At 45.5% G+C, this 26,591-nt stretch overlaps 1 pseudogene; it reads left to right on the plus strand.

The window, feature by feature from the left end:
* Positions 1-26,591, plus strand: part of LOC135573322 (CD82 antigen-like) — a 79,254-nt pseudogene that overhangs the window by 29,546 nt on the left and 23,117 nt on the right.

The raw sequence follows: 26,591 nt of genomic DNA on the forward strand, positions 1-26,591 counted from the left end.
GGCTGTGCCGGGTAGAGATTATAAACCTAGAGAGGAACCAGGCTCTGAGGGGTGGCCAGTCCTCTTCTGGCTGTGCCGGGTAGAGATTATAAACCTAGAGAGGAACCAGGTTCTGAGGGGTGGCCAGTCCTCTTCTGGCTGTGCCGGGTAGAGATTATAACAGAACAGATCTATATAGAACCAGGTCATCTAGGTTATATGTGTATGTATAAAGACCTATATAGAACCAGGCAAAGAGTGGCTACTTTGAAGAATCTCAAACATAAAATATCTTTTGATTTGTTTAACACTTTTTTTTGGGGGGGGTTACTACATGATTCCATATGTGTTATTTCATAGTTGTGATGTCTTCAGTATTATTCAAAAATGTAGAAAATAGTTTAAAAAACAACAACAAAAAACCTCCTAAACTTTTGACAGGTACACATTAGTTTGGTTTTATTACATTGCCATACTGTGTGTGGTTTCACTGCGATTCTTCAGCGTCCCTTGTTGTAATCTATACGAGCCTGGTTTATGAGATGGCAAGAATATTGTAGTTGAATGTCTTTAGGTTGATCGTTATGCACTGTGAACCAGTGCTTTGAAGTGGTTACGTTTTGTCTGTGGAGCAATGTGTCTGGCGGTGTTTTGTCTGTGGGGCAATGTGTCTGGCGGTGTTTTATCTGTGGAGCAATGTGTCTGGCGGTGTTTTGTCTGTGGGGCAATGTGTCTGGCGGTGTTTTATCTGTGGAGCAATGTGTCTGGCGGTGTTTTATCTGTGGAGCAATGTGTCTGGCGGTGTTTTATCTGTGGGGCAATGTGTCTGGCGGTGGGGCAATGTGTCTGGCGGTGTTTTGTCTTTGGGGCAATGTGTCTGGCGGTGTTTTATCTGTGGAGCAATGTGTCTGGCTGTGTTTTATCTGTGGGGCAATGTGTCTGGCGGTGTTTTATCTGTGGGGCAATGTGTCTGGCGGTGTTTTATCTGTGGAGCAATGTGTCTGGCGGTGTTTTATCTGTGGAGCAATGTGTCTGGCGGTGTTTTATCTGTGGAGCAATGTGTCTGGCGGTGTTTTATCTGTGGAGCAATGTGTCTGGCTGTGTTATCTGTGGAGAAATGTGTCTGGCGGTGTTTTGTCTGTGGGACAATGTGTCTGGCGGTGTTTTGTCTGTGGGGCAATGTGTCTGGCGGTGTTTTGTCTTTGGGGCAATGTGTCTGGCGGTGTTTTATCTGTGGAGAAATGTGTCTGGCGGTGTTTTATCTGTGGAGCAATGTGTCTGGCGGTGTTTTATCTGTGGAGCAATGTGTCTGGCGGTGTTTTATCTGTGGAGCAATGTGTCTGGCTGTGTTTTATCTGTGGGGCAATGTGTCTGGCGGTGTTTTATCTGTGGGGCAATGTGTCTGGCGGTGTTTTATCTGTGGAGCAATGTGTCTGGCGGTGTTTTATCTGTGGGGCAATGTGTCTGGCGGTGTTTTATCTGTGGGGCAATGTGTCTGGCGGTGTTTTATCTGTGGAGCAATGTGTCTGGCGGTGTTTTATCTGTGGAGCAATGTGTCTGGCTGTGTTTTATCTGTGGGGCAATGTGTCTGGCGGTGTTTTATCTGTGGGGCAATGTGTCTGGCGGTGGGGCAATGTGTCTGGCGGTGTTTTGTCTTTGGGGCAATGTGTCTGGCGGTGTTTTATCTGTGGAGCAATGTGTCTGGCTGTGTTTTGTCTGTGGGGCAATGTGTCTGGCTGTGTTTTATCTGTGGAGCAATGTGTCTGGCGGTGTTTTATCTGTGGAGCAATGTGTCTGGCGGTGTTTTATCTGTGGGGCAATGTGTCTGGCTGATTTTACACCATTAGGATTCTTTATTATAAGTATTATTCATGAGTCAGGGTAAGGTAAGGGTTATTATATTATAGCTGGCCTCTCTGGTTCTCCTGACCTCAGACCCCGAGTGAGTTGGAGCCGTGTCCCAGCCCCAGAGCTCTGTGCCAGGCTTCATTCCAGACAGAGACTGCACATCTCTGGTTCTCCTGACCTCAGACCCCGAGTGAGTTGGAGCCATGTCCCAGCCCCAGAGCTCTGTGCCAGGCTTCATTCCAGACCGAGAAAGGGCCTCTCTGGAGCTTACCCTCAGCCAAGGGAATCTATCCATCTTACCCCCCCATCTCCTCTCCATTCCTCTGCTCCAGCCTTGCTCTCTCTGGTCTCTGGTGGGCTGTTATAACTCTGATAGAGAACATTGCTTGAATTTATTTTTTATTTTTTTTGGGGGGGGGGTCCATGGCGGATCTCATTGCTTGACTCGACATGTTACTACTACTAGTACATTAACGGATTACATGGTACTTGACCTGCCACGTGTATATTTCATGGCATAGGGTTGACCAGGTCATTTAAATGTGCTAGAATGAGTCACTCGTAAGATATCGGGAAACCATTCTGTATAGTTTAGGATGATGTTGTAGCCTGGTTTCAGTGAGTGGTGTTGTAGCATGTAGCCTGGTTTCAGTGAGTGATGTTGTAGCCTGGTTTCAGTGAGTGATGTTGTAGCCTGTAGCCTGTTTTCAGTGAGTAATGGTGTAGCCTGGTTTCAGTGAGTGGTGTTGTAGCATGTAGCCTGGTTTCAGTGAGTGATGTTGTAGCCTGGTTTCAGTGAGTGATGTTGTAGCCTGGTTTCAGTGAGTGATGTTGTAGCCTGGTTTCAGTGATGTTGTAGCCTGGTTTCAGTGATGTAGTAGCCTGGTTTCAGTGAGTGGTGTTGTAGCCTGGTTTCAGTGATGTAGTAGCCTGGTTTCAGTGATGTAGTAGCCTGGTTTCAGTGATGTAGTAGCCTGGTTTCAGTGATGTTGTAGCCTGGTTTCAGTGAGTGGTGTTGTAGCCTGGTTTCAGTGATGTAGTAGCCTGGTTTCAGTGAGTGGTGTTGTAGCCTGGTTTCAGTGAGTGGTGTTGTAGCCTGGTTTCAGTGAGTGATGTTGTAGGGTGAATGTAGCCTGTAGCCTGGTTTCAGTGAGTGGTGTTGTAGCCTGGTTTCAGTGAGTGGTGTTGTAGCCTGCTTTCAGTGAGTGGTGTTGTAGCCTGGTTTCAGTGAGTGGTGTTGTAAGGTGGATGTAGCCTGTAGCCTGGTTTCAGTGAGTGGTGTTGTAGCCTGGTTTCAGTGAGTGGTGTTGTAGCCTGGTTTCAGTGAGTGGTGTTGTAGCCTGGTTTCAGTGAGTGATGTTGTAGCCTGGTTTCAGTGAGTGGTGTTGTAGCCTGGTTTCAGTGAGTGATGTTGTAGCCTGGTTTCAGTGAGTGATGTTGTAGGGTGAATGTAGCCTGTAGCCTGGTTTCAGTGAGTGGTGTTGTAGCCTGGTTTCAGTGAGTGGTGTTGTAGGGTGAATGTAGCCTGTAGCCTGGTTTCAGTGAGTGGTGTTGTAGCCTGGTTTCAGTGAGTGGTGTTGTAGCCTGGTTTCAGTGAGTGGTGTTGTAGCCTGGTTTCAGTGAGTGGTGTTGTAGCCTGGTTTCAGTGAGTGATGTTGTAGCCTGGTTTCAGTGAGTGATGGTGTAGCCTGGTTTCAGTGAGTGGTGTTGTAGCCTGGTTTCAGTGAGTGGTGTTGTAGCCTGGTTTCAGTGAGTGGTGTTGTAGCCTGGTTTCAGTGAGTGGTGTTGTAGCCTGGTTTCAGTGAGTGGTGTTGTAGCCTGGTTTCAGTGAGTGATGTTGTAGGGTGAATGTAGCCTGTAGCCTGGTTTCAGTGAGTGGTGTTGTAGCCTGGTTTCAGTGAGTGGTGTTGTAGGGTGAATGTTAACCTGTTTATGTACATCTTCTCTACAGAGGAGTCCTCCACCACTCTGAAAGTGGCGTCCTATATTCTGATCACTGTGGGTTCTCTCTCCATGGTTATGGGCTTCCTGGGCTGTATAGGAGCCATCTACGAGATACGCTGCCTGCTGGGCCTGGTGAGTAAACACACATCCACACTGCTAAAACACTCAACCTAAAGCTCCCTCCCCCCACCTACCCCCTCCCCACAACCCCCTGCTGTCAAAGAGGCTTGTTCCTGCACTACAACGCTGTGAAGGTTGAGCAGGATGTAGAGTCTGTTTTGATGTTATGTCACGAGGCTCTAAGCTGCTGCAGTATTCTCTCTGATTTGTAGCTGAGATATTCAACTGGTGTTGAAAAGGACCCGGCTAGGTTCTTCCTCAGCGTTAGAACTAGACTGATGATGGGAATTGATGTCAAATATATCACTAGCCACTTTAAACAATGCTACCTAATATAATGTTTACATACCCTACATTATTCATCCCATATGCATACGTATATACTGTACTCTATATCAGGAGGTTAAAATAGAGGGGTGAGGAGGTTACATAGAGAGGGGTGAGGTAGAGAGGGGTGAGGAGGTTACATAGAGAGGGGTGAGGAGGTTACATAGAGAGGGGTGAGGAGGTTGCATAGAGAGGGGTGAGGTGGTTGCATAGAGAGGGGTGAGGTGGTTGCATAGAGAGGGGTGAGGTGGTTGCATAGAGAGGGGTGAGGAGGTTGCATAGAGAGGGGTGAGGAGGTTGCATAGAGAGGGGTGAGGAGGTTGCATAGAGAGGGGTGAGGAGGTTGCATAGAGAGGGGTGAGGAGGTTGCATAGAGAGGGGTGAGGAGGTTGCATAGAGAGGGGTGAGGAGGTTGCATAGAGAGGGGTGAGGAGGTTGCATAGAGAGGGGTGAGGAGGTTGCATAGAGAGGGGTGAGGAGGTTGCATAGAGAGGGGTGAGGAGGTTGCATAGAGAGGGGTGAGGAGGTTGCATAGAGAGGGGTGAGGAGGTTGCATAGAGAGGGGTGAGGAGGTTGCATAGAGAGGGGTGAGGAGGTTGCATAGAGAGGGGTGAGGAGGTTGCATAGAGAGGGGTGAGGAGGTTGCATAGAGAGGGGTGAGGAGGTTGCATAGAGAGGGGTGAGGAGGTTGCATAGAGAGGGGTGAGGAGGTTGCATAGAGAGGGGTGAGGAGGTTGCATAGAGAGGGGTGAGGAGGTTGCATAGAGAGGGGTGAGGAGGTTGCATAGAGAGGGGTGAGGAGGTTGCATAGAGAGGGGTGAGGAGGTTGCATAGAGAGGGGTGAGGAGGTTGCATAGAGAGGGGTGAGGAGGTTGCATAGAGAGGGGTGAGGAGGTTGCATAGAGAGGGGTGAGGAGGTTGCATAGAGAGGGGTGAGGAGGTTGCATAGAGAGGGGTGAGGAGGTTGCATAGAGAGGGGTGCATAGGAGGGAGGTTGCATAGAGAGGGGTGAGGAGGTTGCATAGAGAGGGGTGAGGAGGTTGCATAGAGAGGGGTGAGGAGGTTGCATAGAGAGGGGTGAGGAGGTTGCATAGAGAGGGGTGAGGAGGTTGCATAGAGAGGGGTGAGGAGGTTGCATAGAGAGGGGTGAGGAGGTTGCATAGAGAGGGGTGAGGAGGTTGCATAGAGAGGGGTGAGGAGGTTGCATAGAGAGGGGTGAGGAGGTTGCATAGAGAGGGGTGAGGAGGTTGCATAGAGAGGGGTGAGGAGGTTGCATAGAGAGGGGTGAGGAGGTTGCATAGAGAGGGGTGAGGAGGTTAAAATAGAGAGGGGTGAGGAGGTTAAAATAGAGAGGGGTGAGGAGGTTACATAGAGAGGGGTGAGGCGAATACTCTACCAATACCAAAACACAGAATACTCTACCAATACCAAAACACAGAATACTCTACCAATACCAAAACACAGAATACTCTACCAATACCTAAACACAGAATACTCTACCAATACCTAAACACAGAATACTCTACCAAAACCTGAACACAGAATTAGTTGAATCAGAGAAGTTCAATGTTCTTTAGTCTGATATCCTCTGTAGAGCATGACGTTGACTGTGTTCATGCTAACTAATGTAGAACATGACGTTGTTCATGCTAACTAATGTAGAACATGACGTTGACTGTGTTCATGCTAACTAATGTAGAACATGACGTTGACTGTATTCATGCTAACTAATGTAGAACATGACGTTGGCTGTGTTCATGCTAACTAATGTAGACCATGACGTTGACTGTGTTCATGCTAACTAATGTAGAACATGCCGTTGGCTGTGTTCATGCTAACTAATGTAGAACATGACGTTGTTCATGCTAACTAATGTAGAACATGACGTTGGCTGTGTTCATGCTAACTAATGTAGACCATGACGTTGACTGTGTTCATGCTAACTAATGTAGAACATGACGTTGACTGTGTTCATGCTAACTAATGTAGAACATGACGTTGGCTGTGTTCATGCTAACTAATGTAGAACATGACGTTGACTGTGTTCATGCTAACTAATGTAGAACATGACGTTGGCTGTGTTCATGCTAACTAATGTAGAACATGACGTTGTTCATGCTAACTAATGTAGAACATGACGTTGGCTGTGTTCATGCTAACTAATGTAGAACATGACGTTGGCTGTGTTCATGCTAACTAATGTAGAACATGACGTTGACTGTGTTCATGCTAACTAATGTAGAACATGACGTTGACTGTGTTCATGCTAACTAATGTAGAACATGACGTTGGCTGTGTTCATGCTAACTAATGTAGAACTTGACTGTGTTCATGCTAACTAATGTAGAACATGACGTTGGCTGTGTTCATGCTAACTAATGTAGAACATGACGTTGACTGTGTTCATGCTAACTAATGTAGAACATGACGTTGTTCATGCTAACTAATGTAGAACATGACGTTGGCTGTGTTCATGCTAACTAATGTAGAACATGACGTTGACTGTGTTCATGCTAACTAATGTAGAACATGACGTTGACTGTGTTCATGCTAACTAATGTAGAACATGACGTTGACTGTGTTCATGCTAACTAATGTAGAACATGACGTTGTTCATGCTAACTAATGCTGTTGGCATGTGTTCATGCTAACTAATGTAGAACATGACGTTGGCTGTGTTCATGCTAACTAATGTAGACCATGACGTTGTTCATGCTAACTAATGTAGAACATGCCGTTGGCTGTGTTCATGCTAACTAATGTAGAACATGACGTTGTTCATGCTAACTAATGTAGAACATGACGTTGGCTGTGTTCATGCTAACTAATGTAGACCATGACGTTGACTGTGTTCATGCTAACTAATGTAGAACATGACGTTGACTGTGTTCATGCTAACTAATGTAGAACATGACGTTGACTGTGTTCATGCTAACTAATGTAGAACATGACGTTGGCTGTGTTCATGCTAACTAATGTAGAACATGACGTTGGCTGTGTTCATGCTAACTTATGTAGAACATGACGTTGGCTGTGTTCATGCTAACTAATGTAGAACATGACGTTGTTCATGCTAACTAATGTAGGACATGACGTTGGCTGTGTTCATGCTAACTAATGTAGAACATGACGTTGGCTGTGTTCATGCTAACTTATGTAGAACATGACGTTGGCTGTGTTCATGCTAACTAATGTAGAACATGACGTTGACTGTGTTCATGCTAACTAATGTAGAACATGATGTTGGCTGTGTTCATGCTAACTAATGTAGACCATGACGTTGACTGTGTTCATGCTAACTAATGTAGAACATGACGTTGGCTGTGTTCATGCTAACTTATGTAGAACATGACGTTGGCTGTGTTCATGCTAACTAATGTAGAACATGACGTTGTTCATGCTAACTAATGTAGAACATGACGTTGACTGTGATCATGCTAACTAATGTAGAACATGACGTTGACTGTGTTCATGCTAACTAATGTAGAACATGACGTTGGCTGTGTTCATGCTGACTAATGTAGAACATGACGTTGACTGTGTTCATGCTGACTAATGTAGAACATGACGTTGGCTGTGTTCATGCTAACTAATGTAGACCATGACGTTGTTCATGCTAACTAATGTAGAACATGCCGTTGGCTGTGTTCATGCTAACTAATGTAGAACATGACGTTGTTCATGCTAACTAATGTAGAACATGACGTTGGCTGTGTTCATGCTAACTAATGTAGACCATGACGTTGACTGTGTTCATGCTAACTAATGTAGAACATGACGTTGACCGTGTTCATGCTAACTAATGTAGAACATGACGTTGACTGTGTTCATGCTAACTAATGTAGAACATGACGTTGGCTGTGTTCATGCTAACTAATGTAGAACATGACGTTGGCTGTGTTCATGCTAACTTATGTAGAACATGACGTTGGCTGTGTTCATGCTAACTAATGTAGAACATGACGTTGTTCATGCTAACTAATGTAGGACATGACGTTGGCTGTGTTCATGCTAACTAATGTAGAACATGACGTTGGCTGTGTTCATGCTAACTAATGTAGAACATGACGTTGTTCATGCTAACTAATGTAGAACATGACGTTGACTGTGATCATGCTAACTAATGTAGAACATGACGTTGGCTGTGTTCATGCTGACTAATGTAGAACATGACGTTGACTGTGTTCATGCTGACTAATGTAGAACATGACGTTGGCTGTGTTCATGCTAACTAATGTAGAACATGACGTTGACTGTGTTCATGCTAACTAATGTAGAACATGACGTTGACTGTGTTCATGCTAACTAATGTAGAACATGATGTTGTTCATGCTAACTAATGTAGACCATGACGTTGGCTGTGTTCATGCTAACTAATGTAGAACATGACGTTGGCTGTGTTCATGCTAACTAATGTAGAACATGACGTTGGCTGTGTTCATGCTGACTAATGTAGAACATGACGTTGACTGTGTTCATGCTAACTAATGTAGAACATGACGTTGACTGTGTTCATGCTAACTAATGTAGAACATGACGTTGACTGTGTTCATGCTAACTAATGTAGACCATGACGTTGTTCATGCTAACTAATGTAGAACATGACGTTGGCTGTGTTCATGCTAACTAATGTAGAACATGATGTTGGCTGTGTTCATGCTAACTAATGTAGAACATGACGTTGACTGTGTTCATGCTAACTAATGTAGAACATGATGTTGGCTGTGTTCATGCTAACTAATGTAGAACATGACGTTGGCTGTGTTCATGACTGTGTTCATGCTGGCTGTGTTCAACTAATGTAGAACATGACGTTGACTGTGTTCATGCTAACTAATGTAGAACATGACGTTGACTGTGTTCATGCTAACTAATGTAGAACATGACGATGTTGGCTAACTAATGTGAACATGACGCGACTGTGTTCATGCTAACTAATGTAGAACATGACGTTGACTGTGTTCATGCTAACTAATGTAGACCATGACGTTGACTGTGTTCATGCTAACTAATGTAGACCATGACGTTGACTGTGTTCATGCTAACTAATGTAGAACATGACGTTGACTGTGTTCATGCTAACTAATGTAGAACATGACGTTGACTGTGTTCATGCTAACTAATGTAGAACATGACGTTGACTGTGTTCATGCTAACTAATGTAGAACATGACGCTAACTAATGGAACATGTGTGTCATGCTAACTAATGTAGAACATGACGTTGGCTGTGTTCATGCTAACTAATGTGACGTCATGCTAACTAATGTAGAACATGACGTTGACTGTGATCATGCTAACTAATGTAGAACATGACGTTGACTGTGTTCATGCTAACTAATGTAGAACATGACGTTGGCTGTGTTCATGCTGACTAATGTAGAACATGACGTTGACTGTGTTCATGCTGACTAATGTAGAACATGACGTTGACTGTGTTCATGCTAACTAATGTAGAACATGATGTTGACTGTGTTCATGCTAACTAATGTAGAACATGATGTTGACTGTGTTCATGCTAACTAATGTAGAACCATGATGCTAACTAATGTAGAACATGACTGTGTTCATGCTAACTAATGTAGAACATGACGTTGGCTGTGTTCATGCTAACTAATGTAGAACATGACGTTGTTCATGCTAACTAATGTAGAACATGACGTTGACTGTGATCATGCTAACTAATGTAGAACATGACGTTGACTGTGTTCATGCTAACTAATGTAGAACATGACGTTGGCTGTGTTCATGCTGACTAATGTAATGAGAACATGACGTTGACTGTGTTCATGCTAACTAATGTAGAACATGACGTTGGCTGTGTTCATGCTAACTAATGTAGAACATGACGTTGACTGTGTTCATGCTAACTAATGTAGAACATGACGTTGACTGTGTTCATGCTAACTAATGTAGAACATGATGTTGACTGTGTTCATGCTAACTAATGTAGAACATGACGTTGACTGTGTTCATGCTAACTAATGTAGACCATGACGTTGACTGTGTTCATGCTAACTAATGTAGAACATGACGTTGGCTGTGTTCATGCTAACTAATGTAGAACATGACGTTGTTCATGCTAACTAATGTAGAACATGACGTTGGCTGTGTTCATGCTGACTAATGTAGAACATGACGTTGACTGTGTTCATGCTGACTAATGTAGAACATGACGTTGGCTGTGTTCATGCTAACTAATGTAGAACATGACGTTGACTGTGTTCATGCTAACTAATGTAGAACATGACGTTGACTGTGTTCATGCTAACTAATGTAGAACATGACGTTGACTGTTTTCATGCTAACTAATGTAGACCATGACGTTGACTGTGTTCATGCTAACTAATGTAGAACATGACGTTGGCTGTGTTCATGCTAACTAATGTAGAACATGACGTTGGCTGTGTTCATGCTAACTAATGTAGACCATGACGTTGACTATGTTCATGCTAACTAATGTAGAACATGACGTTGACTGTGTTCATGCTAACTAATGTAGAACATGACGTTGGCTGTGTTCATGCTAACTAATGTAGAACATGACGTTGACTGTGTTCATGCTAACTAATGTAGAACATGACGTTGGCTGTGTTCATGCTAACTAATGTAGAACATGACGTTGTTCATGCTAACTAATGTAGAACATGACGTTGGCTGTGTTCATGCTAACTAATGTAGACCATGACGTTGACTGTGTTCATGCTAACTAATGTAGAACATGACGTTGGCTGTGTTCATGCTAACTAATGTAGAACATGACGTTGGCTGTGTTCATGCTAACTAATGTAGACCATGATGTTGACTGTGTTCATGCTAACTAATGTAGAACATGACGTTGACTGTGTTCATGCTAACTAATGTAGAACATGACGTTGACTGTGTTCATGCTAACTAATGTAGAACATGACGTTGGCTGTGTTCATGCTAACTAATGTAGAACATGACATTGTTCATGCTAACTAATGTAGAACATGACGTTGTTCATGCTAACTAATGTAGAACATGACGTTGGCTGTGTTTATGCTAACTAATGTAGACCATGACGTTGGCTGTGTTCATGCTAACTAATGTAGACCATGACGTTGACTGTGTTCATGCTAACTAATGTAGAACATGACGTTGACTGTGTTCATGCTAACTAATGTAGAACATGACGTTGACTGTGTTCATGCTAACTAATGTAGAACATGACGTTGACTGTGTTCATGCTAACTAATGTAGAACATGACGTTGACTGTGTTCATGCTAACTAATGTAGAACATAGATGCTAACTAATGTAGAACATGTGACTGTGTTCATGCTAACTAATGTAGAACATGACGTTGGCTGTGTTCATGCTAACTAATGTAGAACATGACGTTGTTCATGCTAACTAATGTAGAACATGACGTTGTTCATGCTAACTAATGTAGACCATGACGTTGGCTGTGTTCATGCTAACTAATGTAGACCATGACGTTGACTGTGTTCATGCTAACTAATGTAGAACATGACGTTGTTCATGCTAACTAATGTAGAACATGACGTTGTTCATGCTAACTAATGTAGACCATGACGTTGGCTGTGTTCATGCTAACTAATGTAGACCATGACGTTGACTGTGTTCATGCTAACTAATGTAGAACATGACGTTGACTGTGTTCATGCTAACTAATGTAGAACATGACGTTGACTGTGTTCATGCTAACTAATGTAGAACATGACGTTGACTGTGTTCATGCTAACTAATGTAGAACATGACGTTGTTCATGCTAACTAATGTAGAACATGACGTTGACTGTGTTCATGCTAACTAATGTAGAACATGACGTTGACTGTGTTCATGCTAACTAATGTAGAACATGACGTTGACTGTGTTCATGCTAACTAATGTAGAACATGACGTTGACTGTGTTCATGCTAACTAATGTAGACCATGACGTTGACTGTGTTCATGCTAACTAATGTAGAACATGACGTTGACTGTGTTCATGCTAACTAATGTAGAACATGACGTTGGCTGTGTTCATGCTAACTAATGTAGAACATGACGTTGGCTGTGTTCATGCTAACTAATGTAGAACATGACGTTGACTGTGTTCATGCTAACTAATGTAGAACATGACGTTGGCTGTGTTCATGCTAACTAATGTAGAACATGACGTTGACTGTGTTCATGCTAACTAATGTAGAACATGACGTTGACTGTGTTCATGCTAACTAATGTAGAACATGACGTTGACTGTGTTCATGCTAACTAATGTAGAACATGACGTTGACTGTGTTCATGCTAACTAATGTAGAACATGACGTTGACTGTGTTGCATGCTAACGTTAATGTAGAACATGACGTTGATGCTAACTAATGTAGAACATGAACATGACGTTGACTGTGTTCATGCTAACTAATGTAGAACATGACGTTGACTGTGTTCATGCTAACTAATGTAGAACATGACGTTGACTGTGTTCATGCTAACTAATGTAGACCATGACGTTGACTGTGTTCATGCTAACTAATGTAGACGTTGGCATGACACTGTGTTCATGCTAACTAATGTAGAACATGACGTGTGTTCATGCTAACTAATGTAGAACATGACGTGTGTTCATGCTAACTAATGTAGACCATGACGTTGTGTTCATGCTAACTAATGTTCACGTTGGCTGTGTTCATAACTAATGTAGAACATGACGTTGGCTGTGTTCATGCTAATGTAGAACAATGTGTGTTCAGAACATGAGAACGTTGGCTGTGTTCATGCTGTTCTGTGTTCATGCTAACTAATGTAGAACATGACGTTGGCTGTGTTCATGCTAACTAATGTAGAACATGACGTTGACTGTGTTCATGCTAACTAATGTAGAACATGACGTTGGCTGTGTTCATGCTAACTAATGTAGAACATGACGTTGGCTGTGTTCATGCTAACTAATGTAGAACATGACGTTGTTCATGCTAACTAATGTAGAACATGGCGTAACTGGCTGTGTTCATGCTAACTAATGTAGAACATGACGTTGACTGTGTTCATGCTAACTAATGTAGAACATGACGTTGGCTGTGTTCATGCTAACTAATGTAGAACATGACGTTGACTGTGTTCATGCTAACTAATGTAGAACATGACTTGGCTGTGTTCATGCTAACTAATGTAGAACATGATGTTGGCTGTGTTCATGCTAACTAATGTAGAACATGACGTTGGCTGTGTTCATGCTAACTAATGTAGAACATGACGTTGGCTGTGTTCATGCTAACTAATGTAGAACATGACGTTGGCTGTGTTCATGCTAACTAATGTAGACCATGACGTTGGCTGTGTTCATGCTAACTAATGTAGAACATGAACATGCTAACTAATGTAGAACATGGCGTGGCTGTGTCATGCTAACTAATGTAGAACATGACGCTGGCTGTGTTCATGCTAACTAATGTAGAACATGACGCTTGGCTGTGTTCATGCTAACTAAACAACCTTGCTGTTTCAAACTGTTATGATGAACCTCTAAAATGCACTTTCCCATTGTTCTGTCTGTCCGTCCCCAGTACTTCACCTGCCTCCTGCTCATCCTCATCGCCCAGGTTACGGCTGGCGTGCTCATCTACTCTACTTCCAGAGAGACAGAGTGAGTTCTACCTCCTTCTCTCCTTCCCCCTCTACTTCTTCTACATTCCTTCCAGAGAGACGGATGAGTGTCCTCTCTCCCCCTCCTTCTCCCCCCTCATCCTTCTTCTCCCATTTCCGTTATTTCCTATCCACTCTCTCCCTTCTCTCCTTTTTGTCCCTCACTCTCCTCTGCCTGCCCCCCTCCCCACTCTCCATCCCCCCTCCAGCCCTGTGATGGAACCATAGAAAAGTAGCCAGTCAGCCAGCCAGCCAGCCAGCCAGCCAGCCAGCCAGCAGTCAGCCTGTCAGTCAGTCAGCCAGCCAGCAGTCAGCCTGTCAGCCAGCCTGTTAGCCAGTCAGCCAGCCAGTCAGGCAGCCAGCCAGCCAGTCAGCCAGTCAGTCAGTCAGTCAGCCAGCCAGTCAGCCTGTCAGAAGTGTTTTCCAGTAGCGCTGGCTGTTCGGCTATACTCATTCTTCCCTGTCTCTTCCCCAGCTGCAACAGGAGATGTCCACCATCGTCAAGGGGATGCTGGTCAACTACACTGGTCAGAACAGGACCACAGAACATTCCTGGGACTATGTGCAGAGGACGGTAAGTAGCTGGACCTGCCTTAGTTTCTGTTTGAACAAGGTTTATATTTTTAGTTAATATCACTGTGCATTTAACTGTCTAAAAACACAAGCAGTCTCATAGCGTTGTTTATTTTTTTGTTGTTGTTGAATTTGACCCCCTTTTCTCCCCAATTTCATGGTATCCAATTGTTAGTAGTTACTATCTTGTCTCATCGCTACAACTCCCGTACGGGCTCGGGAAAGACGAAGGTCGAAAGCCATGCGTCCTCCGAAACACAAGCCGTACTTCTTAACACAGCGCTCATCCAACCCGGAAGCCAGCCGCACCAATGTGTCGGAGGAAACACCGTGCACCTGGCAACCTTGGTTAGTGCGCACTGCGCCCGGCCCACCACAGGAGTCGCTAGTGCGCGATGAGACAAGGATATCCCTACCGGCCCACCCCTCCCTAACCCGGGCGACGCTAGGCCAATTGTGTGTCGCCCCACGGACCTCCCGGTCGCGGCCGGCTGCGACAGAGCCTGGGCGCGAACCCAGTGTCTCTGGTGGCACAGCTAGCTAGCAGTGCCCTAGACCACTGCTCCACCCTCATAGCGCTGTTTGTCCCACGGTTTCCATTGGAACTTTCCTTGTTTATTTGTTGTTCTTCTGGCTCCCCTGCCAAGCCTCAACACGGTCTATTTCAGCAAACAATTAGTAATTGTTTCATATTAATCATGCTTTCTCTCCCTCTTTCTCTTTCTCACTCTCTTTCTCACTCTCTTTCTCTCTCTCCCTCTTTCTCACTCTCTTTCTCTCCCTCTTTCTCTTTCTCTCCCTGTTTCTCTTTCTCTTTCTCTCCCTGTTTCTCTTTCTCTTCCTCTCCCTGTTTCTCTTTCTCTTTCTCTCCCTCTTTCTCTTTCTCTCCCTGTTTCTCTTTCTCTCCCTGTTTCTCTTTCTCTCCCTGTTTCTCTTTCTCTCCCTGTTTCTCTTTCTCTTCCTCTCCCTGTTTCTCTTTCTCTCCCTCTTTATCTTTCTCTCCCTCTTTCTCTTTCTCTCCCTCTTTCTCTTTCTCTCCCTCTTTATATTTCTCTCCCTGTTTCTCTTTCTCTCCCTCTTTCTCTTTCTCTCCCTCTTTATCTTTCTCTCCCTCTTTCTCTTTCTCTCCCTCTTTCTCTTCCTCTCCCTGTTTCTCTTTCTCTTTCTCTCCCTGTTTCTCTTTATCTTCCTCTCCCTGTTTCTCTTTATCTTTCTCTCCCTGTTTCTCTTTCTCTTCCTCTCCTGTTTCTCTTTCTCTTTCTCTCCCTCTTTCTCTTTCTCTCCCTGTTTCTCTTTATCTTCCTCTCCCTGTTTCTCTTTCTCTTTCTCTCCCTCTTTCTCTTCCTCTCCCTGTTTCTCACTCTCTTTCTCTCCCTCTTTCTCTTTCTCTCCCTGTTTCTCTTTCTCTTTCTCTCCCTCTTTCTCTCCCTGTTTCTCTTTCTCTTTCTCTCCCTCTTTCTCTTTCTCTCCCTGTTTCTCTTTCTCTTTCTCTCCCTGTTTCTCTTTCTCTCCCTCTTTATCTTCCTCTCCCTCTTTCTCTTTCTCTCCCTCTTTCTCTTTCTCTCCCTCATTCTCTTTCTTTCCTTCTTTTGTTCTTTCTTTCTGCCAATTCCTCCAGATGAAGTGTTGTGGCTGGGTGTCTCCAGGTAACTGGTTGGAGAACGTGTGGATCAAGAACAGTTCTGTCTCGCTGTACCCCTGCTCCTGTCGGAATGAAACCCTGCCTGGGACAGACATGAATGAGACTGGGCTCTGTGAACACTTGTCTGCTGACCGGCCAGTATACCAAACGGTATGTGGGAGGGAGGGAGGGAGGGAGGGAGGAGGGAGGGAGTCTGAGCTCTACTGATCTGCCTATCTATGAAACGGTACAAAGAGGGTAGAGAGGAGAGAAAGGGAGGGACAGACATTAAGGAGACTAGGCTATGTGTCTGCAGACCTGCCAGTCTATGAAATTGTATGAGGGAGGGAGGGAGGGAGGGAGGGAGGGAGGGAGAAAAATAGAGGGGTGGAGAGATATGTTAAGGAGACTGGGCTGTGTGAACATCTCTCCACCGACATGCCTGTAAACTAAACCGGGGGCAGGAGACATAGCTCTTGTTCTAGCAGTAAGTGTCGTTTGGGTTATAAACGGACAGGGCGGTGGACAGTGGGCAAAATGTGTCACATGACATCTTAATGATGTCATTTTCTGGTTGTAATGACTTGTTGCTGCCTATCTTGGCCAGGACGCTCTTGAAAAAGAGATTTTAAATCTCAATGAGCCCTTCCTGGTTAAAAATAGGTTTAATAATAATAACAGCACCAGTTCAGGGTTACAACAGCACCAGTTCAGGGTTACAACAGCACCAGTTCAGGGTTACAACAGCACCAGTTCAGGGTTACAACAGCACCAGTTCAGGGTTACTAACAGCACCAGTTCAGGGTTACAACAGCACCAGTTCAGGGTTACAACAGCACCAGTTCAGGGTTACAACAGCACCAGGGTTATAACAGCACCAGTTCAGGGTTACAACAGCACCAGTTCAGGGTTATAACAGCACCAGTTCAGGGTTATAACAGCACCAGTTCAGGGTTATAACAGCACCAGTTCAGGGTTATAACAGCACCAGTTCAGGGTTATAACAGCACCAGTTCAGGGTTATAACAGCACCAGTTCAGGGTTACAACAGCACCAGTTCAGGGTTACAACAGCACCAGTTCAGGGTTACAACAGCACCAGTTCAGGGTTACAACAGCACCAGTTCAGGGTTACAACAGCACCAGTTCAGGGTTAACAGCACCAGTTCAGGGTTATAACAGCACCAGTTCAGGGTTATAACAGCACCAGTTCAGGGTTATAACAGCACCAGTTCAGGGTTATAACAGCACCAGTTCAGGGTTACAACAGCACCAGTTCAGGGTTACAACAGCACCAGTTCAGGGTTACAACAGCACCAGTTCAGGGTTACAACAGCACCAGTTCAGGGTTATAACAGCACCAGTTCAGGGTTACAACAGCACCAGTTCAGGGTTATAACAGCACCAGTTCAGGGTTACAACAGCACCAGTTCAGGGTTACAACAGCACCAGTTCAGGGTTACAACAGCACCAGTTCAGGGTTATAACAGCACCAGTTCAGGGTTACAACAGCACCAGTTCAGGGTTACAACAGCACCAGTTCAGGGTTATAACAGCACCAGTTCAGTTCAGGGTTCAGGGTTACAACAGCACCAGTTCAGGGTTACAACAGCACCAGTTCAGGGTTACAACAGCACCAGTTCAGGGGTTATAACAGCACCAGTTCAGGGTTTACAACAGCACCAGTTCAGGGTTACAACAGCACCAGTTCAGGGTTATAACAGCACCAGTTCAGGGTTATAACAGCACCAGTTCAGGTTATAACAGCACCAGTTCAGGGTTACAACAGCACCAGTTCAGGGTTATAACAGCACCAGTTCAGCACCAGTTCAGGGTTATAACAGCACCAGTTCAGGGTTATAACAGCACCAGTTCAGGGTTATAACAGCACAGTTCAGGGTTATAACACCAGTTCAGGGTTATAACAGCACCAGTTCAGGGTTACAACAGCACCAGTTCAGGGCTACAACAGCACCAGTTCAGGGTTACAACAGCACCAGTTCAGGGTTACAGCACCAGTTCAGGGTTATAACAGCACCAGTTCAGGGTTACAACAGTTCAGGGTTATAACAGTTCAGGGTTACAACAGCACCAGTTCAGGGTTACAACAGCACCAGTTCAGGGTTCAGGGTACAACAGCACCAGTTCAGGGTTCAGCACCAGTTCAGGGTTACAACAGCACCAGTTCAGGGTTATAACAGCACCAGTTCAGGGTTACAACAGCACCAGTTCAGGGTTATAACAGCACCAGTTCAGGGTTAGGGTTAACAGCACCAGTTCAGGGTTATAACAGCACCAGTTCAGGGTTATAACAGCACCAGTTCAGGGTTATAACAGCACCAGTTCAGGGTTATAACAGCACCAGTTCAGGGTTATAACAGCACCAGTTCAGGGTTACAACAGCACCAGTTCAGGGTTACAACAGCACCAGTTCAGGGTTACAACAGCACCAGTTCAGGGTTATAACAGCACCAGTTCAGGGTTACAACAGCACCAGTTCAGGGTTAACAGCACCAGTTCAGGGTTACAACAGCACCAGTTCAGGGTTATAACAGCACCAGTTCAGGGTTACAACAGTTCAGGGTTACAACAGCACCAGTTCAGGGTTACAACAGCACCAGTTCAGGGTTATAACAGCACCAGTTCAGGGTTACAACAGCACCAGTTCAGGGTTATAACAGCACCAGTTCAGGGTTATAACAGCACCAGTTCAGGGTTATAACAGCACCAGTTCAGGGTTATAACAGCACCAGTTCAGGGTTATAACAGCACCAGTTCAGGGTTATAACAGCACCAGTTCAGGGTTATAACAGCACCAGTTCAGGGTTATAACAGCACCAGTTCAGGGTTACAACAGTTCAGGGTTATAACAGCACCAGTTCAGGGTTACAGCACCAGTTCAGGGTTAACAGCACCAGTTCAGGGTTAGGGTTAACAGCACCAGTTCAGGGTTACAACAGCACCAGTTCAGGGTTACAACAGCAGCACCAGTTCAGGGTTATAACAGCAGTTCAGGGTTATAACAGCACCAGTTCAGGGTTATAACAGCAGGGTTATAACAGCACCAGTTCAGGGTTATAAGTTCAGGGTTATAACAGCAGTTCAGGGTTACAACAGTTCAGGGTTACCAGTTCAGGGTTATAACAGCACCAGTTCAGGGTTACAACAGCACCAGTTCAGGGTTATAACAGCACCAGTTCAGGGTTATAACAGCACCAGTTCAGGGTTACAACAGCACCAGTTCAGGGTTACAACAGCACCAGTTCAGGGTTACAGGGTTACAGCACCAGTTCAGGGTTATAACAGCACCAGTTCAGTTCAGGGTTACAACAGCACCAGTTCAGGGTTACAACAGCACCAGTTCAGGGTTATAACAGCACCAGTTCAGGGTTATAACAGCACCAGTTCAGGGTTATAACAGCACCAGTTCAGGGTTATAACAGCACCAGTTCAGGGTTACCAGTTCAGGGTTACAACAGCACCAGTTCAGGGTTATAACAGCACCAGTTCAGGGTTACAACAGCACCAGTTCAGGGTTATAACAGCACCAGTTCAGGGTTATAACAGCACCAGTTCAGGGTTATAACAGCACCAGTTCAGGGTTACAACAGCACCAGTTCAGGGTTCAGGTTCAGGGTTACAACAGCACCAGTTCAGGGTTAAACAGCACCAGTTCACCAGTTCAGGGTTATAACAGCACCAGTTCAGGGTTATAACAGCACCAGTTCAGGGTTACAACAGCACCAGTTCAGGGTTACAACAGCACCAGTTCAGGGTTCAGGGGGTTATAACAGCACCAGTTCAGGGTTATAACAGCACCAGTTCAGGGTTACAACAGCACCAGTTCAGGGTTACAACAGTTCAGGGTTACAACAGGGTTATAACAGTTCAGGGTTACCAGTTCAGGGTTACAACAGCACCAGTTCAGGGTTAGGGTTACAACAGCACCAGTTCAGGGTTATAACAGCACCAGTTCAGGGTTATTATAACAGCACCAGTTCAGGGTTACAACAGCACCAGTTCAGGGTTACAACAGCACCAGTTCAGTTACAACAGGTTCAGGGTTACAACAGCACCAGTTCAGGGTTATAACAGCACCAGTTCAGGGTTACAACAGCACCAGTTCAGGGTTATAACAGCACCAGTTCAGGGGGTTACAACAGCACCAGTTCAGGGTTATAACAGCACCAGTTCAGGGTTACAACACCACCAGTTCAGGGTTATAACAGCACCAGTTCAGGGTTATAACAGCACCAGTTCAGGGTTATAACAGTTCACCAGTTCAGGGTTATAACAGCACCAGGGTTATAACAGCACCAGTTCAGGGTTACAACAGCACCAGTTCAGGGTTATAACAGCACCAGTTCAGGGGGTTATAACAGCACCAGTTCAGGGTTATAACAACCAGTTCACCAGTTCAGGGTTACAACAGCACCAGTTCAGGGTTATAACAGCACCAGTTCAGGGTTATAACAGCACCAGTTCAGGTTCAGGGTACAACAGCACCAGTTCAGGGTTACAACAGCACCAGTTCAGGGTTATAACAGCACCAGTTCAGGGTTCAGGTTACAACAGCACCAGTTCAGGGTTACAACAGCACCAGTTCAGGGTTACAACAGCACCAGTTCAGGGTTATAACAGCACCAGTTCAGGGTTACAACAGCACCAGTTCAGGGTTACAACAGTTCAGGGTTATAACAGCACCAGTTCAGGGTTATAACAGCACCAGTTCAGGGTTCAGGGTTAAACAGCACCAGTTCAGGGTTATAACAGCACCAGTTCAGGGTTATAACAGTTCAGGGTTATACAACAGCCAGTTCAGGGTTATAACAGCACCAGTTCAGGGTTATAACAGCACCAGTTCAGGGTTACAACAGCACCAGTTCAGGGTTATAACAGCACCAGTTCAGGGTTATAACAGCACCGGTTCAGGGTTATAACAGCACCAGTTCAGGGTTACAACAGTTCAGGGTTACAACAGCACCAGTTCAGGGTTATAACAGCACCAGTTCAGGGTTACAACAGCACCAGTTCAGGGTTAACAGTTCACAGCACCAGTTCAGGGTTAGGCACCAGTTCAGGGTTACAACAGCACCAGTTCAGGGTTACAACAGTTCAGGGTTAACAGCACCAGTTCAGTTCACAGTTCAGGTTACAACAGCACCAGTTCAGGGCACCAGTTCAGGGTTACAACAGCACCAGTTCAGGGTTACAACAGCACCAGTTCAGGGTTACAACAGCACCAGTTCAGGGTTACAACAGCACCAGTTCAGGGTTATAACAGCACCAGTTCAGGGTTACAACAGCACCAGTTCAGGGTTACAACAGTTCAGGGTTATAACAGCACCAGTTCAGGGTTATAACAGCACCAGTTCAGGGTTACAACAGCACCAGTTCAGGGTTATAACAGCACCAGTTCAGGGTTACAACAGCACCAGTTCAGGGTTACAACAGCACCAGTTCAGGGTTACAACAGCACCAGTTCAGGGTTATAACAGCACCAGTTCAGGGTTACCAGCACCAGTTCAGGGTTACAACAGCAGTTCAGGGTTATAACAGCACCAGTTCAGGGTTACAACAGCACCAGTTCAGGGTTACAACAGCACCAGTTCAGGGTCAGGGTTACAACAGCACCAGTTCAGGGTTCAGGGTTACAACAGCACCAGTTCAGGGTTACAACAGCACCAGTTCAGGGTTACAGCACCAGTTCAGGGTTATTCAACAGCACCAGTTCAGGGTTACAACAGCACCAGTTCAGGGTTACAACAGCACCAGTTCAGGGTTATAACAGCACCAGTTCAGGGTTACAACAGCACCAGTTCAGGGTTACAACAGGTTCAAACAGCACCAGTTCAGGGTTACAACAGCACCAGTTCAGGGTTATAACAGCACCAGTTCAGGGTTACAACAGCACCAGTTCAGGGTTACAACAGCACCAGTTCAGGTTATAACAGCACCAGTTCAGGGTTACAACAGCACCAGTTCAGGGTTATAACAGCACCAGTTCAGGGTTATAACAGCACCAGTTCAGGGTTACAACAGCACAGTTCAGGGTTATAACAGCACCAGTTCAGGGTTAACAGCACAGTTCAGGGTTATAACAGCACCAGTTCAGGGTTATAACAGTTCAGGGGTTATAACAGCACCAGTTCAGGGTTACAACAGCACCAGTTCAGGGTTACAACAGCACCAGTTCAGGGTTACAGCACCAGTTCAGGGTTACAACCAGTTCACAACAGTTCAGGGTTATAACAGCACCAGTTCAGGGTTATAACAGCACCAGTTCAGGGTTACAACAGCACCAGTTCAGGGTTATAACAGCACCAGTTCAGGGTTATAACAGCACCAGTTCAGGGTTACAACAGTTCAGGGTTATAACAGCACCAGTTCAGGGTTATAACAGCACCAGTTCAGGGTTATAACAGCACCAGTTCAGGGTTACAACAGTTCAGGGTTATAACAGCACCAGTTCAGGGTTACAGCACCAGTTCAGGGTTATAACAGCACCAGTTCAGGGTTACAACAGCACCAGTTCAGGGTTACAACAGCACCAGTTCAGGGTTACAACAGCACCAGTTCAGGGTTATAACAGCACCAGTTCAGGGTTATAACAGCACCAGTTCAGGGTTATAACAGCACCAGTTCAGGGTTATAACAGCACCAGTTCAGGGTTATAACAGCACCAGTTCAGGGTTACAACAGTTCAGGGTTATAACAGCACCAGTTCAGGGTTACAACAGCACCAGTTCAGGGTTATAACAGCACCAGTTCAGGGTTATAACAGCACCAGTTCAGGGTTATAACAGCACCAGTTCAGGGTTATAACAGTTCAGGGTTACAACAGTTACAACAGCACCAGTTCAGGGTTATAACAGCACCAGTTCAGGGTTACAACAGCACCAGTTCAGGGTTATAACAGCACCAGTTCAGGGTTACAACAGTTCAGGGTTATAACAGCACCAGTTCAGGGTTATAACAGCACCAGTTCAGGGTTATAACAGTTCAGGGTTATAACAGTTCAGGGTTATAACAGCACCAGTTCAGGGTTATAACAGCACCAGTTCAGGGTTATAACAGCACCAGTTCAACAGCACCAGGGGTTATAACAGCACCAGTTCAGGGTTATAACAGCACCAGTTCAGGGTTACAACAGCACCAGTTCAGGGTTACAACAGCACCAGTTCAGGGTTATAACAGCACCAGTTCAGGGTTACAACAGCACCAGTTCAGGGTTACAGCACCAGTTCAGGGTTATAACAGCACCAGTTCAGGGTTAGCACCAGTTCAGGGTAAACAGCACCAGTTCAGGGTTACAACAGCACCAGTTCAGGGTTATAAGGGTTACAGCACCAGTTCAGGGTTACAACAGCACCAGTTCAGGGTTACAACAGCACCAGTTCAGGGTTATAACAGCACCAGTTCAGGGTTACAACAGCAGGGTTACCAGTTCAGGGTTACAACAGCACCAGTTCAGGGTTATAACAGCACCAGTTCAGGGTTACAACAGCACCAGTTCAGGGTTACAACAGCACCAGTTCAGGGTTACAACAGCACCAGTTCAGGGTTACAACAGCACCAGTTCAGGGTTATAACAGGTTCAGGGTTAACAACAGCACCAGTTCAGGGTTATAGCACCAGTTCAGGGTTATAACAGCACCAGTTCAGGGTTATAACAGCACCAGTTCAGGGTTACAACAGTTCAGGTTCAGGGTTACAACAGCACCAGTTCAGGGTTACAACAGCACCAGTTCAGGGTTATAACAGCACCAGTTCAGGGTTATAACAGCACCAGTTCAGGGTTACAACAGCACCAGTTCAGGGTTACAACAGCACCAGTTCAGGGTTATAACAGCACCAGTTCAGGGTTATAACAGCACCAGTTCAGGGTTACAACAGCACCAGTTCAGGGTTACAACAGCACCAGTTCAGGGTTATAACAGCACCAGTTCAGGGTTATAACAGCACCAGTTCAGGGTTACAGCACCAGTTCAGGGTTACAACAGTTCAGGGTTATAACAGCACCAGTTCAGGGTTACAACAGCACCAGTTCAGGGTTACAACCAGTTCAGGGTTACACCAGTTCAGTTCAGGTTATAACAGCACCAGTTCAGGGTTACAACAGCACCAGTTCAGGGTTATAACAGCACCAGTTCAGGGTTACAACAGCACCAGTTCAGGGTTATAACAGCACCAGTTCAGGGTTACAACAGCACCAGTTCAGGGTTATAACAGCACCAGTTCAGGGTTATAACAGCACCAGTTCAGGGTTACAACAGCACCAGTTCAGGGTTATAACAGCACCAGTTCAGGGTTATAACAGCACCAGTTCAGGGTTACAACAGTTCAGGGTTATAACAGCACCAGTTCAGGGTTATAACAGCACCAGTTCAGGGTTACAACAGCACCAGTTCAGGGTTACAACAGCACCAGTTCAGGGTTACAACAGCACCAGTTCAGGGTTACAACAGCACCAGTTCAGGGTTACAACAGCACCAGTTCAGGGTTACAACAGCACCAGTTCAGGGTTACAACAGCACCAGTTCAGGGTTACAACAGTTCAGGGTTATAACAGCACCAGTTCAGGGTTACAACAGTTCAGGGTTATAACAGCACCAGTTCAGGGTTATAACAGCACCAGTTCAGGGTTACAACAGCACCAGTTCAGGGTTACACAGCACCAGTTCAGGGTTATAACAGCACCAGTTCAGGGTTACAACAGCACCAGTTCAGGGTTATAACAGCACCAGTTCAGGGTTACAACAGTTCAGGGTTATAACAGCACCAGTTCAGGGTTATAACAGCACCAGTTCAGGGTTATAACAGTTCAGGGTTATAACAGCACCAGTTCAGGGTTATAACAGCACCAGTTCAGGGTTACAACAGTTCAGGGTTATAACAGCACCAGTTCAGGGTTATAACAGCACCAGTTCAGGGTTACAACAGCACCAGTTCAGGGTTACAACAGCACCAGTTCAGGGTTACAACAGTTCAGGGTTATAACAGCACCAGTTCAGGGTTACAACAGTTCAGGGTTATAACAGCACCAGTTCAGGGTTACAACAGTTCAGGGTTATAACAGCACCAGTTCAGGGTTACAACAGCACCAGTTCAGGGTTACAACAGCACCAGTTCAGGGTTACAACAGCACCAGTTCAGGGTTATAACAGCACCAGTTCAGGGTTATAACAGCACCAGTTCAGGGTTATAACAGCACCAGTTCAGGGTTACAACAGCACCAGTTCAGGGTTACAACAGCACCAGTTCAGGGTTACAACAGCACCAGTTCAGGGTTATAACAGCACCAGTTCAGGGTTATAACAGCACCAGTTCAGGGTTATAACAGCACCAGTTCAGGGTTATAACAGCACCAGTTCAGGGTCATAACAGCACCAGTTCAGGGTTACCAGTTCAGGGTTATAACAGCACCAGTTCAGGGTTAGCACCAGTTCAGGGTTAAACAGCACCAGTTCAGGGTTAGGGTAAACAGCACCAGTTCAGGGTTATAACAGCACCAGTTCAGGGTTATAACAGCACCAGTTCAGGGTTATAACAGCACCAGTTCAGGGTTACAACAGTTCAGGGTTACAACAGTTCAGGGTTATAACAGCACCAGTTCAGGGTTACAACAGCACCAGTTCAGGGTTACAACAGCACCAGTTCAGGGTTACAACAGCACCAGTTCAGGGTTACAACAGCACCAGTTCAGGGTTACAACAGCAGTTCCAGTTCAGGGTTATAACAGCACCAGTTCAGGGTTATAACAGCACCAGTTCAGGGTTATAACAGCACCAGTTCAGGGTTATAACAGCACCAGTTCAGGGTTATAACAGCACCAGTTCAGGGTTATAACAGCACCAGTTCAGGGTTACAACAGCACCAGTTCAGGGTTATAACAGCACCAGTTCAGGGTTACAACAGCACCAGTTCAGGGTTATAACAGCACCAGTTCAGGGTTACAGGGTTATAACAGCACCAGTTCAGGGTTATAACAGCACCAGTTCAGGGTTACAACAGTTCAGGGTTATAACAGCACCAGTTCAGGGTTACAACAGTTCAGGGTTATAACAGCACCAGTTCAGGGTTACAACAGTTCAGGGTTATAACAGCACCAGTTCAGGGTTACAACAGCACCAGTTCAGGGTTACAGCACCAGTTCAGGGTTACCACCAGTTCAGGGTTATAACAGCACCAGTTCAGGGTTACAACAGCACCAGTTCAGGGTTACAACAGCACCAGTTCAGGGTTATAACAGCACCAGTTCAGGGTTATAACAGCACCAGTTCAGGGTTATAACAGCACCAGTTCAGGGTTATAACAGCACCAGTTCAGGGTTACCACAGCAGGGTTACAACAGTTCAGGGTTATAACAGCACCAGTTCAGGGTTACAACCAGTTCACCAGTTCAGGGTTATAACAGCACCAGTTCAGGGTTACAACAGCACCAGTTCAGGGGGTTACAACAGCACCAGTTCAGGGTTACAACAGCACCAGTTCAGGGTTATAACAGCACCAGTTCAGGGTTACAACAGCACCAGTTCAGGTTACAGCACAGTTCAGGGTTACCAGCACC

The sequence above is a fragment of the Oncorhynchus nerka genome, linkage group LG9a, assembly GCF_034236695.1.
Source record: "Oncorhynchus nerka isolate Pitt River linkage group LG9a, Oner_Uvic_2.0, whole genome shotgun sequence".
NCBI lineage: Eukaryota > Metazoa > Chordata > Actinopteri > Salmoniformes > Salmonidae > Oncorhynchus > Oncorhynchus nerka.